Below are 21629 nucleotides of genomic sequence, written 5' to 3' on the forward strand. Positions count from 1 at the left end.
AATAGTATTTGTATTTTAAGTTACTTTGCATCAAATATGCTTCTGTTTTATCTGTCTGCTAATATAAAAGAAAATCAACAAACTATTTGACCAAAGCAGCTTGAAGAAATAGCATAATCTTGATAATGGAATGCCCCTTGTTTTATACCCTAGAGTAGCTCTTGGCAAAGCCAGTTCAAAAGCAATTCAGTTATTTGTAAACGTCATAATGCTAGAGCCACAACTGCGATTGAACTCATCCGAAATCACACTGTTCTGATAACTGGTTCCTGGCAGCCAAAGATTTATTTTTTTTAATACAAAACATGGAAAGAGAATTACTCTTTAATGACAAGGGTTAACCATGCTTTGATATCATTTCAATAAATCACAGGTTCCAATTGGTCTAGTAATGTAAGCCTTTTTGTATTCAAGGTAATTCAATAGACCCAAGTGCACTGTATGAATTCTCCTTAGATAAAAGCTTGATAAATTCTACTCCTGTTTGTTCTTAAATGTCAATGTGAGAGATCTGGTAGCCTTGGGAAATGTTTGTATTCATAGCCAGATTTCCAAGTTTGTACTTAATGCTCGAGCAAAAAGCCTTATTATCAATGCTCATAAGACCCTATTTCATCTTCTGTGCCTAGGAATGCACCATCGGTCTTCATACAAATTAGGAAAACACAGTTAGCATGAAGTACATCAGTCTGAATCATGAAGTACTGATGTCCAAAGTGATATAAAAGATCAACCAATATCTTCATTTTTACAGATTAGGAAAATGGAAATGCACAGAGGTTAAGAGACCTCTATGAATGAAAATAGTTAGCATAAGCAAAATCAGAAAGCAGAGTTGTAATTACATGTTTATTCCATTATGTCATGGTAGTTTATCTCCGAATAAATTCAGCCCAATTTATTGGATTCAGCATAATAGAACACTATCTGTATTACTATATTGATCATCACTCAAACACTGAGTGATGGAAACAAAAACAAAGATATATACTTTGAGAAGAAAGAAATATGTAAATAAATAAATTGTCTTAATTTGAGCTTGGCATCATAATAAAAGTAGTGGGTTTTAAAGAAAAAGAGGTCAGCTCCATTCAGGAGCGTCAGTGAAGGCTTTGCTGAAGAGTCACTTCCTGAATTGACATTGGTAAATTACACCATGGTGCCATGCAGTTTTGAAAGGCACTCCTGTCTCCCGGTGTGAGAGTCCCAAGGACCACAGATTGGCTAGTGGGGTCCAGGATGGATTTTAGCCTCTTCGAGCCCTCTGGGTAACACTCCGGCAGAACATGACCTACTCAACTCTAAGTGCTGGTATGGCTCCATGGTCATTTTCTGCATGTTTTACCCTCTAACTTTAAGTGAAACCTAATACCCTAGGATATTCCTTCTTTTGCCTCTCTTTTAAGAGTGTTTGGTTTCCTCTTCCTTAATTTTGAATAATGTTTAAATCAATGTTTGTGAGAAAACGGACTTTCTTTTGGATTTTCTTTTTGTGGTCATTGTGAGTGATTGCTTTTTTCCTTTTCTTAGTTTCACATTCTTCCTTTGTTCTAAAACTTAGACTGACATCTAGCTTTGACAATCATAGTATGTTTTATTTTCTGGAGGGGGGAATAAATTATAATGCTGTTTAGTTTTGTACTATCGGTGTGTTGATGAATTTTTAAACTGTGTGCTAACTGCAATAAATTATATGAACTGAGAAAAAATGTTTAATATTCTAACAAAGTTGTATAGATACTCACCAGCCAAAGACCACAAGAAATACGATTCAGACAAAGTTGGGTTTATTACTGATTGTGACAGGAAGACCATAAATCTCAGGGAAACACAGGTATCTCATTAAGAGGATGTTACAAGGGGATAGTTATATAATTTGGGCTTGAGGCTGGGTGTGATGGCTCACACTTATAATCACAGCACTTTGGAAGGCCAACGTGGGAGAATTGCTTGCCAGTCTAGACAACATAGTGAGATTCCATATCTAAAAAATATTACAAAAATATTACCTAGATGTGGTAGCACGTGCCTGTAGTTCCAGCTACTCTGGAAGCTGAAGCAGGAGGCTTGCTCAAGCCCAGGAATCTGAAGTTGCAGTGAGCTATGATGATGCCACTGAACTCCAGCCAGGGCAGCAGAGTGAGACTCGCTTTCAAAAATAAATAAATAAATAAATGTTTAAAAAACAAAATAAAATTTGGGCGTGTTAGGTGACTCTAGAAAGAGACTAAGAATGTTTTCTTTTGAACTGTGTGTTGTCAGAAAGTGAAGGTGGTGCACGATTGTGTATCTTAACATTTACCTGAGAGGCAGGTGGAATGAAGTGAAACTAAAGCTATAATTGATTTTAATAAATAGCAGTTACTCAGGTAGCATGCAGTGGGGGTGCCGGTTATTTTTCTGCTTTTCACAGTGCTCTTCTATTTTTCTATGCTCAGATACAATTAAGAAATAATTCTGTTTTTCTTACTGCTTCACGGTCATTCACAAAGTGACCTTGTCTGATGTGGATGTTTCATGAAATTGCTTATATTAAGAAAGAAATACCATTGCCTTGCCCTGACGGCTGGGTCAGTAACCAACCAATAGCGTCAGAATGGCTGCTTTTCTGTTCCAGGAGGCATCCTTGCCAGATTTTTTTCCTCTTTTAATGGTAATATTTTAACATTTCATAATTAAGTATGATGTTTGCTATAAATTTTCATAGATAGCTTCAATAAAATTAAGAAAATGTATCTCTATCTTACTAAGAATTTGTGCTATACATGGGAATTAAACTAACCCACTATAGAAGATGTCTGACTGATAAGTAGGAAAATGAAACAGGCATGAAAGTTGAGATGACTTCCTTTCCTTTCTCCAAGCTCCTACGCCTCCCATCTTTAGACTCTTCACACTCTCAACTGTGATTATATTTCTACAATATAAATCAACTTTTCTTCTTTGTTTTTGAAACAGAGTCTCACTTTGTCACCCTCAGTAGAGTGCCGTGGCATCACAGCTTACAGCAACCTCAAACTCTTGGGTTTAAGTGATTCTTTTGCCTCAGCCTCCCAAGTAGCTGGGACTACAGGAGCCTGCCACAATGCCCGGCTATTTTTGTTGTTGTTGTTATCATTGTTGTTTGGCAGGCCCAGACTGGATTCAACCCCACCAGCTCCAATGTATGTGGCTGGTGTCCTAGCTGCTGAGCCACAGGTATCGAGTCATAAATCATCATATTACTTTAAAGTTATTCAGTAAGCTCCTATTACTTACCTAATAATTCCCAAAATCTTTTGCATAAAAATTGCTTCAAGTTGTGACTTCTTACTTACATCTTTAACCACATCTTTTGTTGTTCCCTCATTTATCTTTCAACTTATTTTTTTTTTTTTTTTTTTTTGTAGAGACAGAGTCTCACTCTATGGCCCTCGGTAGAGTGCCGTGGCCTCACACAGCTCACAGCAACCTCCAACTCCTGGGCTTAAGCGATTCTCTTGCCTCAGCCTCCCGAGTAGCTGGGACTACAGGCGCCCGCCACAACGCCCAGCTATTTTTTGGTTGCAGTTCGGCCGAGGCCGGGTTTGAACCCGCCACCCTCGGTATATGGGGCCGGCGCCTTACCGACTGAGCCACAGGCGCCGCCCTATCTTTCAACTTATTTATAGCTAAATTATTTATAGTTGAATTCATTAATTCAACAAATATGTGATTGGCACTGACTGAGTGCCAAGCAGGGTTCTAAGTATAGTGAACATAGCAATGAATAAAATTAATAATATTCTTTGCCTTCATAGACCTTAAAACCCAGAGAGGGAGAGAAAATAAAAAATAACTTCTGTCATATTTCTATTTAATGTTTCTTTTGGCCAATGTGAAAAACTGACAATTTTTCATGACCAGTCTAAGCAAGAGCCAGACCTCATCTCTAAAAATAGCCCAGTATTGAGGTGGGTGCCCCAGTCCCAGATACTCAGGAGGCTAAGTCAAGAGAATGTTTTGAGCCCAAGAGTTGTAGGTTGCTGTGAGCTATGACATCACAGCACTCTACTGAGGGTGACAAAGTAAAACTCTGTCTCAAAACAAACAAACAAAAAACTGATGATTTTTTTTTTTTGCAGTTTTTGTCCAGGGCTGAGTTTGAACCTACCACCTCCGGCATAGGAGGCCAGCGCCCTACCCCTTTGAACCACAGGTGCCACCCAAAACTGATGATTCTTTAAGAATAACAGTGGATTATAAGAAGCTTCCATCGAATAGTGCTCCGTTTGCTGCTGCTATTTCCAATGTGGTCTCTTTGCTGGGGCATATTATCATAGCTGCACACAGCTTAGTAAATAGCTGCTAATTTTGCAACTGAATTTTTTTCTCTTAATTAAGAAACAGAAAGAATGCTAGAAACAATTTAGTTTTAACTGGAAGGAAATGCGGGACATCTTAGTGTTTTACCTCAACCTCAGAACTTTTTGCCATTACTTAATGAACAACTACTATGGAAAGCAGCATGGATTTCCTAAGAGAACTAAAAGTAGACCTACCATTAGATCCAGGGATCCCGCTACTGGGTACCTACCCAAAAAGGAAAAGAAGTCATTTTATCAAAAAGACACCTGCACCCAGTTGTTTATTTCAGCACAATTCACAATAACAAAGATACGCACTTGACCTTAGTATCCATAAACTGATGAGTGGATTTAAAACATGTGAGATACACAGACACACACACACACAGACACTGTGGAGTACTACTCAGCCATAAACAAGGAATGTAATCACATCATTTGTAGCAACTTTGATGGAACTGGAGATCATTATCCTAAGTGAAGTATTTCAGGAATGGAAAAACAAACAACGTGTTATCACTTTTAAGTGGGAGCTAAATAAGAGATATATATGGCCATATAGTTGTGTAATGAGCATTGAAAACTAAGGAGGTGGAGGGTGGGGGAGTAAGGGATAAAAATCTACCTACCAGGTACAATGTACAGTATTCTAATGACAGGTATCCATACAACAACAAACACTTGTATCGCATATATTTTTCAAAATTAAAAAAAAAAGAATTTTGACAGTCTCTCCATTCCATAAGACATCTTACTATACTGATGACATTATGCTAATTAGACCTGGAAAGGAGGAAATATAAAAATTCTAGAGGTTTTGGTGAGACAAATGTAAGTGTCTCACCTTCTTGAAGTATCTGGGGTAGGGGGTGTAAAGTGGTCTTCAGAATATCGTGATTTCACCTCTTCAATGAAGTATTCCTTGTAATTTTTACTGAAAGACCACAATGCTGAGTATTTGGAAGTGACAATATCACATTTACTGAATGACCTATAGATATGTCCACTTTTAGTAGAGTCTGGAAGAGCAAAGGCACTCCAGGCCCTCCAGATGATACAGACTGAAGCTTCAGCAGCTCTGCCATTTTGCCTCTGTGTTCTAACAAATCCAGTGGTGCCTAAATGTTCTGTAGATACTTTCAATGGAGACTTTGTCTGCCTTGATAGGAAAATAACAACAAAACTGCAGAACCCTGGATTAAATCCAAGTTATTTTTGAAAAGTAATTCCCCTTTGAGACATAGCTCTCGGCTTGAACACCTGGTCACTGGGTGGTGGAAAGCACTAAAACAGAGACACTCATCAGGAGTTGAGTTCTATGAGATCAACTTGAAAATGTAGATTATTATGTAACAGTATCCCACGTACAACTGGAATACACTTGGAGTGTCTTCCAAAAGCCCACAGAGGATACGTAAACAGGCGTCCACACTTCTGGTCCTGCTGTTCTCTCAACCCACGTCTGTGCCCTCAAGAGAAGTTCCTATGATCAGTTGCTTTGGAGAAGGAAATAACTGGAGTCTGGTTGGCAAATAATATTGCATAACATTATTAACTAGAAGCATGCACTGTGGCGGTGAAGATGCGGAAGATGGGAATGACACTACCAACATATGTGAACTAATTGATATCATGAATGCTAAATCCAATAGCTTGAGGAAACACACTTACTTTCTTTTTTTTTTTTTTTGTAGAGACAGAGTCTCACTGTACCGCCCTCGGGTAGAGTGCCGTGGCGTCACACGGCTCACAGCAACCTCCAGCTCTTGGGCTTACGCGATTCTCTTGCCTCAGCCTCCCGAGCAGCTGGGACCACAGGCGCCCGCCACAACGCCCTGCTATTTTTTTGTTGCAGTTTGGCCGGGGCTGGGCTTGAACCCGCCACCCTCGGCATATGGGGCCGGCGCCCCACTCACTGAGCCACAGGCGCCGCCCCACACTTACTTTCAAATGCACATGGAACATACATCTGGTTAGACCATAAAAATATCTCAACAAATATCATTAAAAGAAAGACCTAAAATCAAACATACTGTATTTTTTACTACTATGACATTAAATTAGAAGCAAATAACTGAACATATCTGGAAAAATAAAAAATATATTTGGAGATTTAAAAAATACATAGTACCAAAATGTGTATGATATAGATAAAGCATAAATTTCATTCAAGGAGGGGAAAAGTTTACATTAGACAAGCCCTTAAAATAAAAGGTTACAATAGCATTTAACAATGACTTAAGCTTCCATATTAAAAAACTATAAAGTAAGTTAAAAATGAAGTGCAAGAAAAAAACTAAAGAACAGCAGGGGAAAAAAAGGAAAACAAACAATAAAAAAATGAAAATTGAAAGTTGGTTCTTTAAAAATATTAGTTAAATTATAAACCTTTAACAAAATTACTTAAGAAAAATGATAAGATACAAACATCTAAAATAAAAGAGGAGGCTCAGCGCCCATACTCAGTTGTTAGGGAACCAGCCACATGCACCAAGCCTGGCGGGTTTAACCCAGCCTGGGACAGCAAAACAACAGTCACAACTGCAACAACAACAACAAAAATAGCCAGGCATTGTGGTGGGCACTTGTAGTCCAGCCACTTGGGAGGCTGAAGCAAGAAATCACGTAAGCCCAAGAGTTTGAGGTTGCTGTGAGCTGTGACGCCATAGCACTCTACCAAGGGCGACATAGTGAGACTCTGTCTCAAAAAATAATAATAATAATAGAATAATAATAATAATAAATAAATAAAATAAAAGAGGAAACCTAATTATAGATCCTACAGACATTAAAAATTAATGATATATGAAGGGAACAATTTAATGTCAATAAATTTGACAGCTCCAATGAAATGGACAATTCTACTGTGGAAAAACATAATTAACACAAGAAAAAGTGAAAAACCTATAAACTATCCCTATATCAATAAAAAAACTGAATTTGTGATTAAAAGCCTTTCTATAAAGAAAATTTCAGGTTCAGATGCATTCAAAAAATGTTATAGAATCATAAAGAATCTAAAATAGCTAAAACAATCTTGAAAAAAGAGCAAATTTAGAGCTTTTAAACTACCAGATTTCCAGACTTAACATGAAGCTTACTTACTGAGGTATGCAGCACTTTTTCTATGATGAGCTTGGGAACTTAATTGTCAGACCTCATACAAATGTATATATGTATATGTAAACATAAATCCACTGTCTTGATTACATACAGGCTTACCTTGATGATACTGTGGGTTCAGCTTCAGACCCCTACAATAAGGAGGAGATTCCAACAAAGTGAGTCACAGGAATTTTTCGGTTTCTCAGTGCATGTAAAAGTTACAGTTATACTATACTGTAGTATAGTAAGTATTTTTATATAATCCTGATTTTTGTAGCAGGAAACACTTGAATATTCGCCAACTGGAAAATGCTAAATAAATCATGTTATTCTCATGCCTCGAAATACCTTGAAGCCACAAAAAGCCTAAGTTAAACTGTGTCTATATCCACTGACCTGAAGAGGTGTTTATAGTCTACTGCTCTCTTGAAAAAAGAAAGTTTGAAAGTAATGGGTAGGACATGATTCCATTTTATGTAGTTGCAACAGAACCAAAAAAAAAAAAAAAAACGTGCATGTGGTATATATTCAAATGAGAATATCTTAGAGGAAGGACTATTTGTCTCAATATGGGGAAGGTGCTGGAAGGAGTGAAAGGCTGTTAACCTTGGTTACCACCGAGCAATGAACTAAGAGAGGGGTTGATAAGTATGTAATTATGAATTTTTTTCTAATAAAATCTGTATTTTTTTTTCATTAAAATAATTATGCAGTATCTTTTGTCATTTTAAAATCTAATATAGAAAGATTTAAAAACATTGAAGCTGTAATAGTAACAGAAGGTAAATTTTAATGTTGAAAAAATCCCCACATGACATGCAGCTACCACACAGTGAGTAAAATGTTGTGACCAGAGAATGAGTCATATAAATGGCTCCTGGGACCTTGCTGATTTTGCACCTCAGGTGAGCCAGTGGCAAATACCAAGCATTCAGATTCAAAAACTGTGGAGTACAGTGACAGCTCACCTCCAGCTAAGTTGGCTGTGAGGCCCCCTCAGTAAGAACAGTTTTGATATCTTTAGGGAGTGCAAATGCACTTGGAAGAGGAAAATTGATGATGAAAACTTGTGGAGAGCTAATCAGGAGATGATTTGATCAGATCAAACAGTTCCCAAGGGGAGACCATGGAAAAGGAGGAGGGACAGTTCTTCAGGAATGCAAATTGAAAATAAGAGAGCTAGTCCTTCCATCTTTTCCCTTCAACAATAACAACAACTAGTTGGGCCTGTAATCCCAGCACTCTGGGAGGTTGAGGAGGGAGAATCTATTGAGTGCATGAGTTCAAGACCAGCCTAAGCAAGAGTGACACTCCATCTCTACTAAAAATAGAAAAATTAGCTGGGTGTTGTAGAGGGTGCCTGTAGTCCCAGCTACTTGGGGGTCTAAGGCAGGAGTATCACTTGAACCCAGGAGTTTGAGGTTGCTGTGAGTTTGGCCAACACCACAGCTCTCTAGTCTGGGAAATAGAAGGAGACTCTGTCTCATTAAAAACAAAACAATGATAACAACTGACACACATTGCTTATTTTTTGACAGACACCATGATGAGAGCTTTTACATTTAACTAATTTAATGCTCCAACAACCCTATGAAGTGGGTCCTGTCATTATTTTCATTTTACAGAGAACGTAAGTGAGGAACAAAGACATTAATAGCTGTGTAGTCTTATAGCCAAGTGGTCTTTAATACAGTCTTAATTACATACACGCACACCTCAAAGACATTACAGGTTCAGTTTCAGACCCCTGCAGTAAGAATATTCCAAAAAGTGAGTCACACAATGTTCTTGGTTTCTTCATGCATATAAAAGTTATAGTTATCCTCTTCTGTAGTCTAGTAAGTGTGCAATAACTCACTTCATTAAAAAAATGCTTCTTTGTGGGGCAGCACCTGTGGCTCAAGGAGTAGGGCGCTGGCCCCATAGACTGGGGGTGGCAGGTTCAAACCAAAACTGCAAAAAAAAAAAAAAAGGGCGGCGCCTGTGGCTCAGTCAGTAAGGCGCCAGCCCCATATACTGAGTGTGGCGGGTTCAGACCCGGCCCCTGCTAAACTGCAACAACAACAAAAAAAAGATAGCCGGGCGTTGTGGCAGGCGCCTGTAGTCCCAGCTACTCGGGAGGCTGAGGCAAGAGAATCACTTAAGCCCAGGAGTTGGAGGTTGCTGTGAGCTGTATGATGCCATGGCACTCTACCAACGGCTATACAGTGAAACTCTGTCTCTACAAAAAAAATAAAACCCAAAAAACTTCTTTGCTAAACAATGTTAATGATCATCTTAAACTTCAGGGATATTAATTTCTTTGCTGGTGGGAGGGCTTTCCACAGTGTTGGTGGCTGCTGACTGATCATGGGGGTAGTTGCTAAAGGTTGGAGCAGCATTTTACATACAGAACTTCTTTCAAAATTGAAGTCAATCCTCTCAGACCCTGCCTGTGCTTTATCAACTAAGTGTATAGAATATTCTAAATCCGTTAGCATTGTTTCAGCAGTTATAATGACAGAGGATAGCAGAGAAGGGTGAGTCTAGAAGAACAGGTCTTCTCAAGGAGACCACAAGGATACACATGCAGGGTCCTCTCCACAGTGACTCAGCTCTCAGGAATTTGTAAACTCAACTTCCTGAAACTTGGAAATTTCCAAGTTCTGTGAAATCCTGTAACTGTAATTCTGTAGGGGCGGGAATAGCATCTCCCACTTAATTCAAACTGGCCAATGAGAAGGGTACCTGTGGGGTGGAACTTTTTGACTCTTGATAAAAAGGGAAAGACCAAGGCTGTTGGGGAGCTTGGCCATTTGGAATTCTTCTATGCTGTAAGCTCCCGGCTGGTGAATAAAGCCCTTCCTCTTATAAACGTGGTGTTTGGGTGCTCTTTGTCTCCATTGGGCCTTGTCTTCCTGCAACATTTTTGGTTCCCTGACTGGGAAGCGAGATCACCCGTGGAGAGAACATGCACCTGGTAGTTGGTGCCAATCCTTTGGACACCCACGTGGGGGTCCCTGATCGGCCTGGGCAGTTTGGCCTCCCTGTCTGGACTCCTTGACTGGGCTGAGAAAGGACCCCATCGGCGGGTCTTCAAGGAGTCAAACACTGGGAAGAACTGGCATGCGGAAATAGGTACCTACACTGGGAGATGTCTAAGGCAAGGTATGACCGATCTGAGGGTCCCACTACAGTTTTAGTGGAAGAGGAGCCTGATCAACTCCTTGGGCATTAGATCGCCTGCAGGTCTGTTGAGAGGTGTGTGAGAGTGTGTGGCTGTGGTGTGACTGAGAGAACTCTGAGGGTGGAGTTGGACCTCCCTTCACAGGGCCTAGGGGAGTGTCTATTTGCCTCCTATGGCTAAGTGGCAGCTTGAGTGGGACATTGAGGCTCCCTAGGTTAAGAAGTGAGTTGGAATTGTGTGCATGTTGAGTGCTCTGAGAATAACTGAGATGAGTAACAATAGGTGGGGTTTCGCCTCCCTCCCCATTCATGAGGTGAAACGAATGTGTGAGTGTGCCCTTCTTCCCTGCTCCAACCTTGCCCCCTGGCTATTCTGAGAGAAACTGGAAGTTCCAGGTTTTCCACTTTCTGTCTTTAGTGGCAGCCACGTGGCCATGTGGGACTTTGGGGAAAATGAAAAGACATTAGAAAGAATGTTTGTTGTAGTTTTGTTGCTGGAATTTCTTCAGTGAGTGGTCTCAGGAATTTGAGAATTGAGCCCATGGGCCACAGATCAGTGATAAAATGGCATTTTGTTGGACTAGGGGCATGCAGAGAGAGTGGAAACTGCCAGAGCTATTGGCAGAGGGGCCGTGCCTTGGAAAGTGTTGCGGTTCAGTCAGTCCAGTGAGCTCTGGATGGCCCTTGAAAATCTGGGGAAGAGAGTGTAAATCCTGTGCTGGACAGGGCTGTATCCATATAAGCCACAGGTCTCCAGGGTGAACAGCCTCTGGAAGCGGGGAGGAGGCCCAGATCGGAGGTTTCCTGCATAAGTCCTTTTTCTAGGGGTAAATAATTGGCCCTGAAAGATATTTTGGCTAGGACTTAGTAGATGGAAAAATACAGACTGAAGGGGCATTCTAGCAAATGAATGAATGCAGCACCTCACCTTGGGCAAGGTTATTAGGTCTTTGCTGCAATTTTTAACTGGGGAAGGGATTAGGGTGTGTGCTCCTTAGTCAGGGTGAAGCTGTCCAAAAGGTTGCGGGCTGTTTTGTCCATGACCTTGCTGGGGCTCAGAGGGTTTGTGCCTGGAGATGGGAGTCTGATGTCTAAGCTCACCTGAGCCTGAAAAATGGGGGTTCCCTGTCCAGCCCTGAGTGAGAAAATCCTGTATCAATCTTCTTTACAATCTCTCATTTGTAAAATCTAATAATTGGGTTGTTTAAATTATTGGGGAAACTGAGTCTTTGTCAAAGGATAAGATTCTTGCCTTTTAAACCTTCTAGTTATCAGTTTGGCTGAGTGAATGGATGACTTCATGGTAAACTGGGATCCTGTTTTGTAGGAAGTGAGTTTTTGAGAGTAAGAGAAATTAGACAGAAAGGAGAATGACATTGTGTAAAGAAAGAATCTTGTGTGATAAATTTTGTCCTGAAACAGAATGGTTGTATAAGAAAGTGGAAGGCAGGGCAAAAGTTAAAGAAAGTTTAGGATGTTTGTCGATGGTCTGTGCAGATTAAATGAAGCTCATAAAAGAGAATTTGTGAAAGAATTTACATGTGATCCAGTTGGCTATGTATTTCTTTTAAAATCTTTTGGCTTGTAATTTTCTTTAAACAAATGTTTTAGGCCTTTGATATTTGACAAACCTTCCAAAATAAAAACTCTAAATCTGGGGCTTGGCGCCCATAGGGCAGTGGTTACAATGCTGGCCACATGCACTGAGACTGGTGGGTTTAAAGTTGGCCCAGGCCTACAACAACAACAAAAAAAAAAACCCACAACTTTAAATTTGGTCTTCTTGAAATATTAAGACCACTGAAAGTCATGGGAAAACAAATTAAACTTATTTGATTCATTAAAAATATATAAGAAACATTGTCAAATATGAAATGGTGATTAATTTTATGTGGATTATGGTTATATATATGTTCCAATATTATAAAGCATTTGTCTGTCCTAATGTATAAGACATTGGTCTGTCCTAACATATATTGTAGGTAAAAATTTTAATTCATCTTAAAAAAAAAAAAGTATTTTTTATGTAACTGGCTGAGTCCAAAGTTTATCCTAAAAAGGAAAAAGAAATATTAAGAGAAGCTGATGAATTCTCTTGAATTCAAATTCCTGATGTCTTTGAAAATTGAATACCTTAGGACAAAAAAGAAGATTTTTAGAACTTTCATTGGAAAGTTAATATGTCTATGAGTATTGCTAACCTAACTTCAACAGAACAGAAATCAGTTACGTGGAACTGGGCTAGTTTGTAATGGCTTTTTGTTCGAAATATTGTTGATTTTGTGTTCTATTTTCCAGAAGTCGAGAAAATGATTTTCTGTCTTTTGAGCTATTTATAGCTTTTCAAGCAATGTATGTACTTATGAGCAGAGTTTGAAACACTCATTTTTCTCTCTCCTTGTTTTCTCTTGAATTTGAAAGCCATTTGTCATATTCTTAATTTCTGACAATACAGTTATTTGCATAAGTTCCATAAGAATCTGTTTTGTTCTATAGGACATGATGAAGGCACTGGTTATTTTACCAAGGCTTTGGCTGGAATAGCATTTCCAGAGGTGTCCAGACTGCACTAAGGAATTAAGGTTGACTTTATAAGGTCAATAAAAAAAGCCCTTTGGAAAACTGGCCAGATACCCATCAGTAACATTTCCTGATCTGTGTTAAGTAACAAATGTCACTTGCTGATGGGTCCGGGAATTGAAATGTGCTTGGGGACCTCAAGAGAAGAGGGATTTACCCAATGCATACAGGTATCAAATGGCACAGATGAAACCTGGGCTCTGAAAGGCTTTCAAGAAAGTCCAGCCTGAAATTCCTTATAAAAGGTTCCAGCAAAGCCAATTTTAAAGGAAAGAAGAGCCTAGATGGCTAATAATTAATTATTCTTACTGCACTTTATGCAAATAATCAGACCCCGTATATTGAAGGTACAGTTTATTTTGGCAAATAAGTTAGTCCTACTATAATTTGCCTTTAGTAAAGAGAGAAATTTGAGAGAGAAAAATGATTCAAAGAGAAAAGAAGCTGTGGTCCACCTGTATTTGGATCCCAGCCTTGTCTATACTGTCAACTCATAAAATGAGATGTAACTGTTTTACTAAATTCATCTGTTAAATGGGACTAAGAGACTGGCCAAAGAGTATAGAATTATATACAGTAATTATATTTACTCTAAAGCCTTAAGACTCCACAAAGGTTGCCTGTTAGCTACACTGAAAAAACTTGTGCAGTATTAAATGTCATCTAGAATTTCCCAGTAAATGGTGTAGCTGTAACACTGCATCCTACTCTGCTGAATCTGCTGCCAGCAGAATCCAAGTGGCTCACTGGTCTGAACTTAAAAGAGGCCTTTTTCAGTATAAGGCTGGCTCTGGGAAGCCAGAGGCTGTTTGCTTTCCAGTGGGAGAGACCAGACATGGAAACAGTACACATGGACCAGGTTGCCACAGAGGTTCAAAACACCCACGACTTTTGAAGAAGTGCTGGCTTGTGACCTCCAGAAATTCCTGGCTGAGGAATTAGAATGTGTGCTGTTCCAATATGTTGATGACCTCCTTTCAGGACACCCTAACCAGGAGGGCTGTGCCTGAGGCATGGACTGTCTTTTATGACATCTAGAGGTATGTGGCTATAAAGTATCCAAACAGAAGGCCCAGATTTGTCAGCAACAAGTACATTTTCTAAGATTTACTGTCCACCAGGGGTAGAGGTATCTAGGCATGAAATGGAGGCAGGTCATTAATTGCCTCCTCAGCCCCACGAGCCAAAAGTAGGTTTGAAAATTCTCAGGCCCGGTCAGCTTCTGTCATTTTTGGATCCCCAACTTTGCCGTCTTGGCTAAGCCCTTGTATAAGGCAACTAAAGAAAAGGAAGGAAAGCCCTTGGAGTGGGGAGGAGAACAGGAACATGCCTTCTCCCAGCTACAGATGAGGCTGATGGCTGCACCTGCATTGGGACTGCCAGACTTGGCCAAGCCCTTTACTCTGTATGTCTCAGAGAGAGATAAAATGGCTGGGGGTGTGTTAACCCAGCTGGTTAGGTCCTGGCCAAGGCCTGTAGCCTACCTCTCTAAGCAGTCGAATGGAGTGGCAAAAGGATGGCCACCCTGTTTACAGGTTCTAGCCGCTACTGCTCTCCTTGTGCAAGAAGCTGATAAGCTGACTCTAAGGCAGGATCTCAGAGTGAAAGAACCACACTCTGTGGTCAATTTAATGGACACTAAGGGATGTTTTTGGCTCTCTAATGCAACACTCTGAACCAAGCCACACTCCTTCCAGTCAGTGGAAGAGAGACTAAGCATGACTGTATGGAAGTTATAGATAATGTGTACTCTAGCAGACCTGACTTGTGTGACCAGCCCTGGACAGATGCAGACTGGAACTTGTATGTAGATGGAAGCCGTTATGTGACAGCACAAAGTGAGTGGCGGGCTGGGTATGCAGTGGTCACCTTAACAGAGATTGTGGAGGCTAAGCCCCTACCTCAAGGGACATTGGCTCAGAAGGCTGAGTTAATTGCCTTGACTAGAGCCTTAAAACTAAGTCAAGGGAAAAATTGAATGCTTTTCTGACTCTCCAAGTATGCAGGACATTGTATAAGGAGAAGGGACTATTAAATTCTGGGGGAAAAGGACATTAAGTATCAGCAGGAGATAACTTCAGTTGCTAGAGGCAGTATGGAAACGCCGGAAAGTGGCAGTGATACACTGTCATTGACACCAAAGAGATGCTTCCACCATCACTAGGGGAGCACCAGAGCTGACAGTGAGGCAAAGAGGGCTGCCTCCCAGCATACCAGGTGTCACCAGTGGCTCCCTCATCCCATGGGTTCCGGAGCTCGCCCCTATCTACTCCCAGGAGGAGAAGGAATAGTTGGAAGTGGGGGGAGCCAGGAAGCAGAGGGAGGATGAATAAAGATGCCAGATGGATGAGTAGCAGTCCCCCGATTCTAGGAGCCACCGTGGTGACAGGAGTATTTGATGAAGTTGCTGGGCCAGTACTTCTACATCTCCCACCTGGCAGCCCTGGCCAAAACTGTCAGTCTACAGTGTGTCACCTAAAGCCAGTTCAATGCATGCCAAGGACCAACGGTACCCCCAGGAATCCAGTCGTATGGAGCAATGCCCTTCGAGGACTTCCAGGTAGACTTTACTAAAATGCCCAGGTTTAGAGGGAACAAGTACTGGTTGGTGATGGATGGTCTATCAGACTTGGAATAGGTAAAGACCTTCCCACTGGGATAAAAAGGACTCCTAAAGTAGTAAAAATATTGCCCAGAGAAATCGTCTCATGATTTAGGCTGCCACTCTGTTTTAAATTTGACAATGGGCTAGACTTCATAACAGAACTAGTGCAAATAAGAAGCTAAAGCTTTGAACAATTTATAGGCCTCAAAGCTTAGACAGGGTAAAGTGCATGAACAGGACCATAAGAGCAGAAATTGGTAAACTCTGCCAGGAAGCAAAGCTTAACTGGATGCAGGCCATGCCACTGGTGTTGTTTAAAGAGGCCTCTGTCAATTCTCTACAATTTAGCAGGAACTCCTAAAAGAACTGGAAAAGACTGAACTGAATAGACAAAAACCCTAGAAAGAGTAACAAGGAAAATCTCCACTGGGGTAATTAACTGTGTTCTGTTCAGTCTTTTGTGTCTGTACATCTTTTCTCTCTGGAAGATCAAGGGGACCAAGTCTAGGTCTGGAATCAGAACCTGGTCCCCCTGAAACCAAGGTAGAAAGAATTTTACACCATCATTCTGACCACACGCACAGTAGTGAAGATGGAAAGAATCCTCACCTGGAGTCATCACAGCTGGCCGAATAGAGCTTCACTGCCCCTTGGAGAATAAAGGTAACTTTTAAGACAATCAACATGCCCTGCTCCAGCCACATACTGGGAGCTGGCTGGTAAACGCACAGCTGGAAACTCCTCGAGGGACTTGTCTTAATTGGACTTTGAACTTTGGGAAAGGGGGGGAAATGTCACAGGGAAAAGTAAAAACTCATATGTATATTAGCCCACCACCATGGTACTATTAAGGCCTGAGTAGAGAACCCAAGAGTCACAGTCCCTAAAACCTCAGTGCTGAAAAGTAATTAATATTGGCACCTGTAGAAACAAGCTGATATTGAGACCCCAAATTAAAATATATTAGAGTCTCAAAAGGGGGGAATGAGAAAGGATACCTGAGAAGGGCGAGGTCTAGGAGAACAGGTCTTCTCAAGGAGACCACAAGGATACACCTGCAGGATCCTCTCCACAGTGACTCAGCTCTCAGGAATTTGTAAACTCAACTTCCTGAAACTTGGAAATTTCCAAGTTCTGTGAAATCCTGTAACTGTAATTCTGTAGGGGCAGGAATAGCATCTCCCACTTGATTCAAACTGGCCAATGAGAAGGGTACCTGTGGGGTGGAACTTTTTGACTGTTGATAAAAAGGGAAAGACCAAGCCAGTCGGGGAATATGGCCATTTGGAATTCTATGCTGTGAGTCCCGGCTGGTGAATAAAGCCCTTCCTCTTATAAACATGGTGTTTGGGTGCTCTTTCTCTCCGTTGGGCCTTGTCTTCCTGCAACAATAACAGTATCTTCATCAGCAATAGATTCGGTCTCAAGAAACTCCTTTCTTTTCTCATTCATAAGAAACAACTCCTCATACACTCAAGTTGTGTCATGAGATTGCAGCAATTCAGTCACATCTGCAGGCTCCACTTCCAATTCAACTTCACTTGATTTTTACCACATCTGCAGTTACTTCCGCCCTAGAGTCTTGAGTCTCTCACAGTCATCTATGAGGATTGGAAACAACTTTCTGTTAATGTTGATATTTTGACCTCCCGTTATGAATCATGAATGATCTTAATGGTGTCTAGATTGGTGAATGCTTTCCAGAAAGTTTTCAATGTACATGGCCCAGATCTGTTGGAGTAATGACTATCCATAGCAGCTATATAGGCTTGCAAAATGTATTTCTTAAACAGTAAGACTTGAAAGTCAAAACTGTTCAATCATGGCCTGCTGAATGGAAGGTATGAAAACACCATTCATCTTTTTTTACATCTTCATTTGGAGCTCTTAGGTGATCAGGTGCATTGTCAGTGAGTAGTAATTTTGAAAAAAAAAAAAATCTTTATTTCTGTGTAGAATTCATCAACAATGGACTTAAAATATTCAGTAAACCATTCCATGAACAGACGTGCTGTCATCAGGGTTTTGTTATTCCATTTCTAGGACATAGGCAGGAGTTGATTTAGCATAATTCATAAGAGCCCTAGGATTTTCAGAATGGCTTATGAGCATTGGTTTCTACTTAAGTTGTTGCAAACCAGATGACAAAGGGGAGCAAACCAAAGTGGAATTGGTGGGGAATGAGGAAAATACAGCATAAGAGAAGACATGGAAACAAAGGACGGGACCAGGAGGACTGACTGAGCTGATGTCAGTCTCAAGAAACTGAATAAATAAAGCACAAGCTTTATTTTATCATATCTGTACAGGGTTGTCCAGGGGGAAGTAGCATAGACAAAATGGGGAAATAGCGTAGACAAAAGATATAGTTTTGGTCTTACAGTACAATAGGAAAATGTAAATGACTTTAACAAACACAAACCATCTTGTTAATGGTTTCTACTCAACTTCATTAACATATGACAAGAAGTAAGAAGGGCAAGATCATAAGGATCTCAGCAGAGTTGGCAAAGCAAAGGAAGAACTATGTGACTTAGTGATCACTACTTAACTTTGTTAGCATATGACAAGGAGGAAGAAGGGAGAGATCTCAAGGATCTCTGTGTAGTTAACTAAACAAAGAAAGGGCTACATGACTTCTGGCAGAGGGAGCATGAAGAAAAGAAAATGGCTGTTTCAGAATGGAGAAGAAGCAGTTGGGGGTTCATTCTCTGAATGTTCCCAGACTGTGAGGGCTCTCCCGTCTCACAGCCCACTCTCTACATTAAGTCACCAGCTGCATTAGACCCTAACAAGAGAGCCAGCCTGTCCTTCGAAGCTTTGAAGCCAGGCAAGGACTTCTCTGTGAGAGTTGCAGACAGAATCTTCTTTCAGTAGAAGGTTATTTCATCTACACTGAAAATCCATTATTCATTGTAGCCAGCTTCATTCAATTATCCTACCTTGATCTTCTCTGGAACTTTTTGTAGCTTCTACATTAGCACTTGCTGCTTCACCTTGTACTTTCATATTATGGACATGTTTGCTTTCCTTTAACCTCATGTTGCTTAACCTCATGTTTGCTTTCCTTAACCTCTGCTAGCTTCAAACTTTTCTTCAGCATCTGCCTCGCTTCTCTCAGCCTTCACACAATTGAAGAGAGTTAGTGTCTGGCTTTAGCTTCAGGGCTACTGGGGCTAGTTTGATCTTCTATCCAGACCACTCAAATTTTCTCCATATCAGCAAGAAACCCTATTTCACGTTTCTGTCATTTGTGTAATCCTGAGCTAGTATTTTTAATTTCCTTCAAGAACTTTCTTTGCATTCACAACTTATCTGTTTGGTAAAAGAGGCCTAGCTCGCAGCCTGTCTTAGCTTTCAACATACTGGCCTCACTAAGCTTAATCCTTATTAGCTTTTGATTCAAAGTGAGAGATAAGCTACTGTTCCTTTCACTTGAACACTTAGAGGCCTGTGTAGGGTTATTGATTGGCATAATTTCTTTTTTATTTTATTTATTTATTTATTTATTTTGAGACAGAGTCTCACTCTTTTGCCCTGAGTAGAGTGCCATGAAGTCATCATAGCTTACGGCAACCTGAAACTCTTGGGCTCATGCAATCCTCTTGCCTCAGCCTCCTGAGTAGCTGGGACTACAGATGCCCACAACAATGCCCAGCTAGTTTTTCTATTTTTAGTAGAGACAGGGTCTCGCTTTTGCTCAGGCAGGTCTTGATCTCCTAAACTCAGGGTATCTACCCACCTGGAACTCCCAGAGTGCTAGGATTGCAGGTGTGAGGCACCATGCCTGACGCACTTGGCATAATTTTAATATTTTTGTGTCTCAGGGATGAGGGAGGCCTGAGGAGAGGAAGAGAGGTGGAAAATTGTTGGTCAATGGAGATCAGAGCGCGTACAACATATATTAGCTAAGTTTGCCATCTTATACGGGTGTGGTTCACAGCACCCCAAAACAATTACAATAGGAACATCAAAGATCACTGATCCCAGGCTACTATAAGAAATTTAATAATAATGAAAAACTTTGAAATCTTGTGAAAATTACCAAAATGTAACACAGGGTCATGAAGTTAGAACAGAATGTTGGGAAAATGATACTGATAGACTTGCTCAATGCAGGGTTACCACAAACCTTCCATTTGTAAAAATCACCATGTCTGTCAAGTGCAGTAAACCAAACTGCAATATAACTAAGTATGCCTGTGCATATATTTATATGTGCAAATAAAATATGTAATATGTAGTCTTAATTATAGCCTTAATAGTCTTACAGCTAGTAAATAGTGGGGCAAAATTTGAGCCCAGACAGTCTGGCTACTTAAGATCTCTCAGCATCAACTGTCTCATATACTATTTCTTAGCATATGTTAGTTAATCAATACCTTAAAGTCTAAAACGTTTTCACATGTGTGAAATATACTCTTCCCCTCATCTAAAATTACCATTCCTACTCTCACCCTTTTTACAGCCTGCCTAACACCCACTTCCTGATATTTTTCATACCTTTAGCAAAACATCTAAAATACATCAACATGTTCTAGAATTAGATTAGATTAGCACACAAAACTGCTAATACTTGACGAATTTTTGACCTACAAGAAAGGTGATCCTATATGTGTTAATGTTCCTCTATGTTTTGTGAATATGACTATAAATATACTGTTCACACTGAAGAGGGGTCTCCCTTAGTGTCAAAACTTTTTTTTTTTAATCTCTGTATCTCTAAAACCTAGCAGGGTATATCTTGTAAGTGGTGGGTGTCCATTAGCCAATTATAGAGTGTGGAAATAAATGAAGAGATAGAGAAATTCCTAAGTTGAGAATGAGATGAAATGATAAAAAAAAAAGAAAGAAAAGAAAACACTTCCTTTGAAGATATGAAAATCATACAGCTTGTCAGTGTACAGTTTAGTTGAATTCTGAGAACCAGACATCAACATTACTCATAAAATGTGTCTTCCTATTGCTCTGTTAGGGCTAAAGCTATCCCCAAGTCTGCTGATCAATGGCCAAGTGATACATTTTCTATTTCAGTTCCATAATACATATGATGCAAGTCCAGACGCAGGAGCAATTCTAAATGGTTGCAGTCTGACTCAAGTCATTTTTTAAAAATGGGAAATGATCTGAGCTTCTAGTCTTATGAATGCTTAGAAAGTGCACTTAAGATCAAAAAGAGACTATAATGAAAGGAAAGATTTCAGTAAAAGACTTTAAAAATAAAGAAAGCACTACAGAGCTATATTCCACCTTGTACACAATACATGTAGGGCTGAAAATTAGTCTTTAAAAATATGAATGTGTCTAACCTAAGTAGGAGTTTGAAAGATAAATACAAGCCAGCACCAGCAGCTACGTTCTGTTTGTTTTGTAAGAGACAAAATAAAATACAAGATTTTTAAGATATTAGTGCAAAACTGGAAGGAGTCAAGAATTAAGATTGCTGGTACAGTGGGCTTAGGTGACATTCTTAGACTTGTAATTTATAAACCGTGTAGTTCATGAACAAATCTATGCAGCACGTCACAGTCAGTGGAAGATCTGGAGCCTTGTACACCCAGGATCAGTACTACCTTACTGCTTCTTATTCAGTGTTTCTCTATAAGCCAAATATCATTATTGTTTCTCACTACCTCAAACCTTCTGTGAAGTTTAGTCTTTTCTTTCTTCTTAATTCAAAGCCACTCTCTCTTTTAATGCTTTTGACATAATATTTTTGCCTTCATGTCTAAAAATTTTATAACATTCATTCCCCATTGATTTCTACACCTGAACCATGACTCTGCCTCCACTAATCCTAAAAAGCTATTTGCAAGACCTATTATGCTTTTTAAAAATATTTTCTTTTT

Source organism: Nycticebus coucang, chromosome 1 (assembly GCF_027406575.1).
Source record: "Nycticebus coucang isolate mNycCou1 chromosome 1, mNycCou1.pri, whole genome shotgun sequence".
Lineage (NCBI taxonomy): Eukaryota > Metazoa > Chordata > Mammalia > Primates > Lorisidae > Nycticebus > Nycticebus coucang.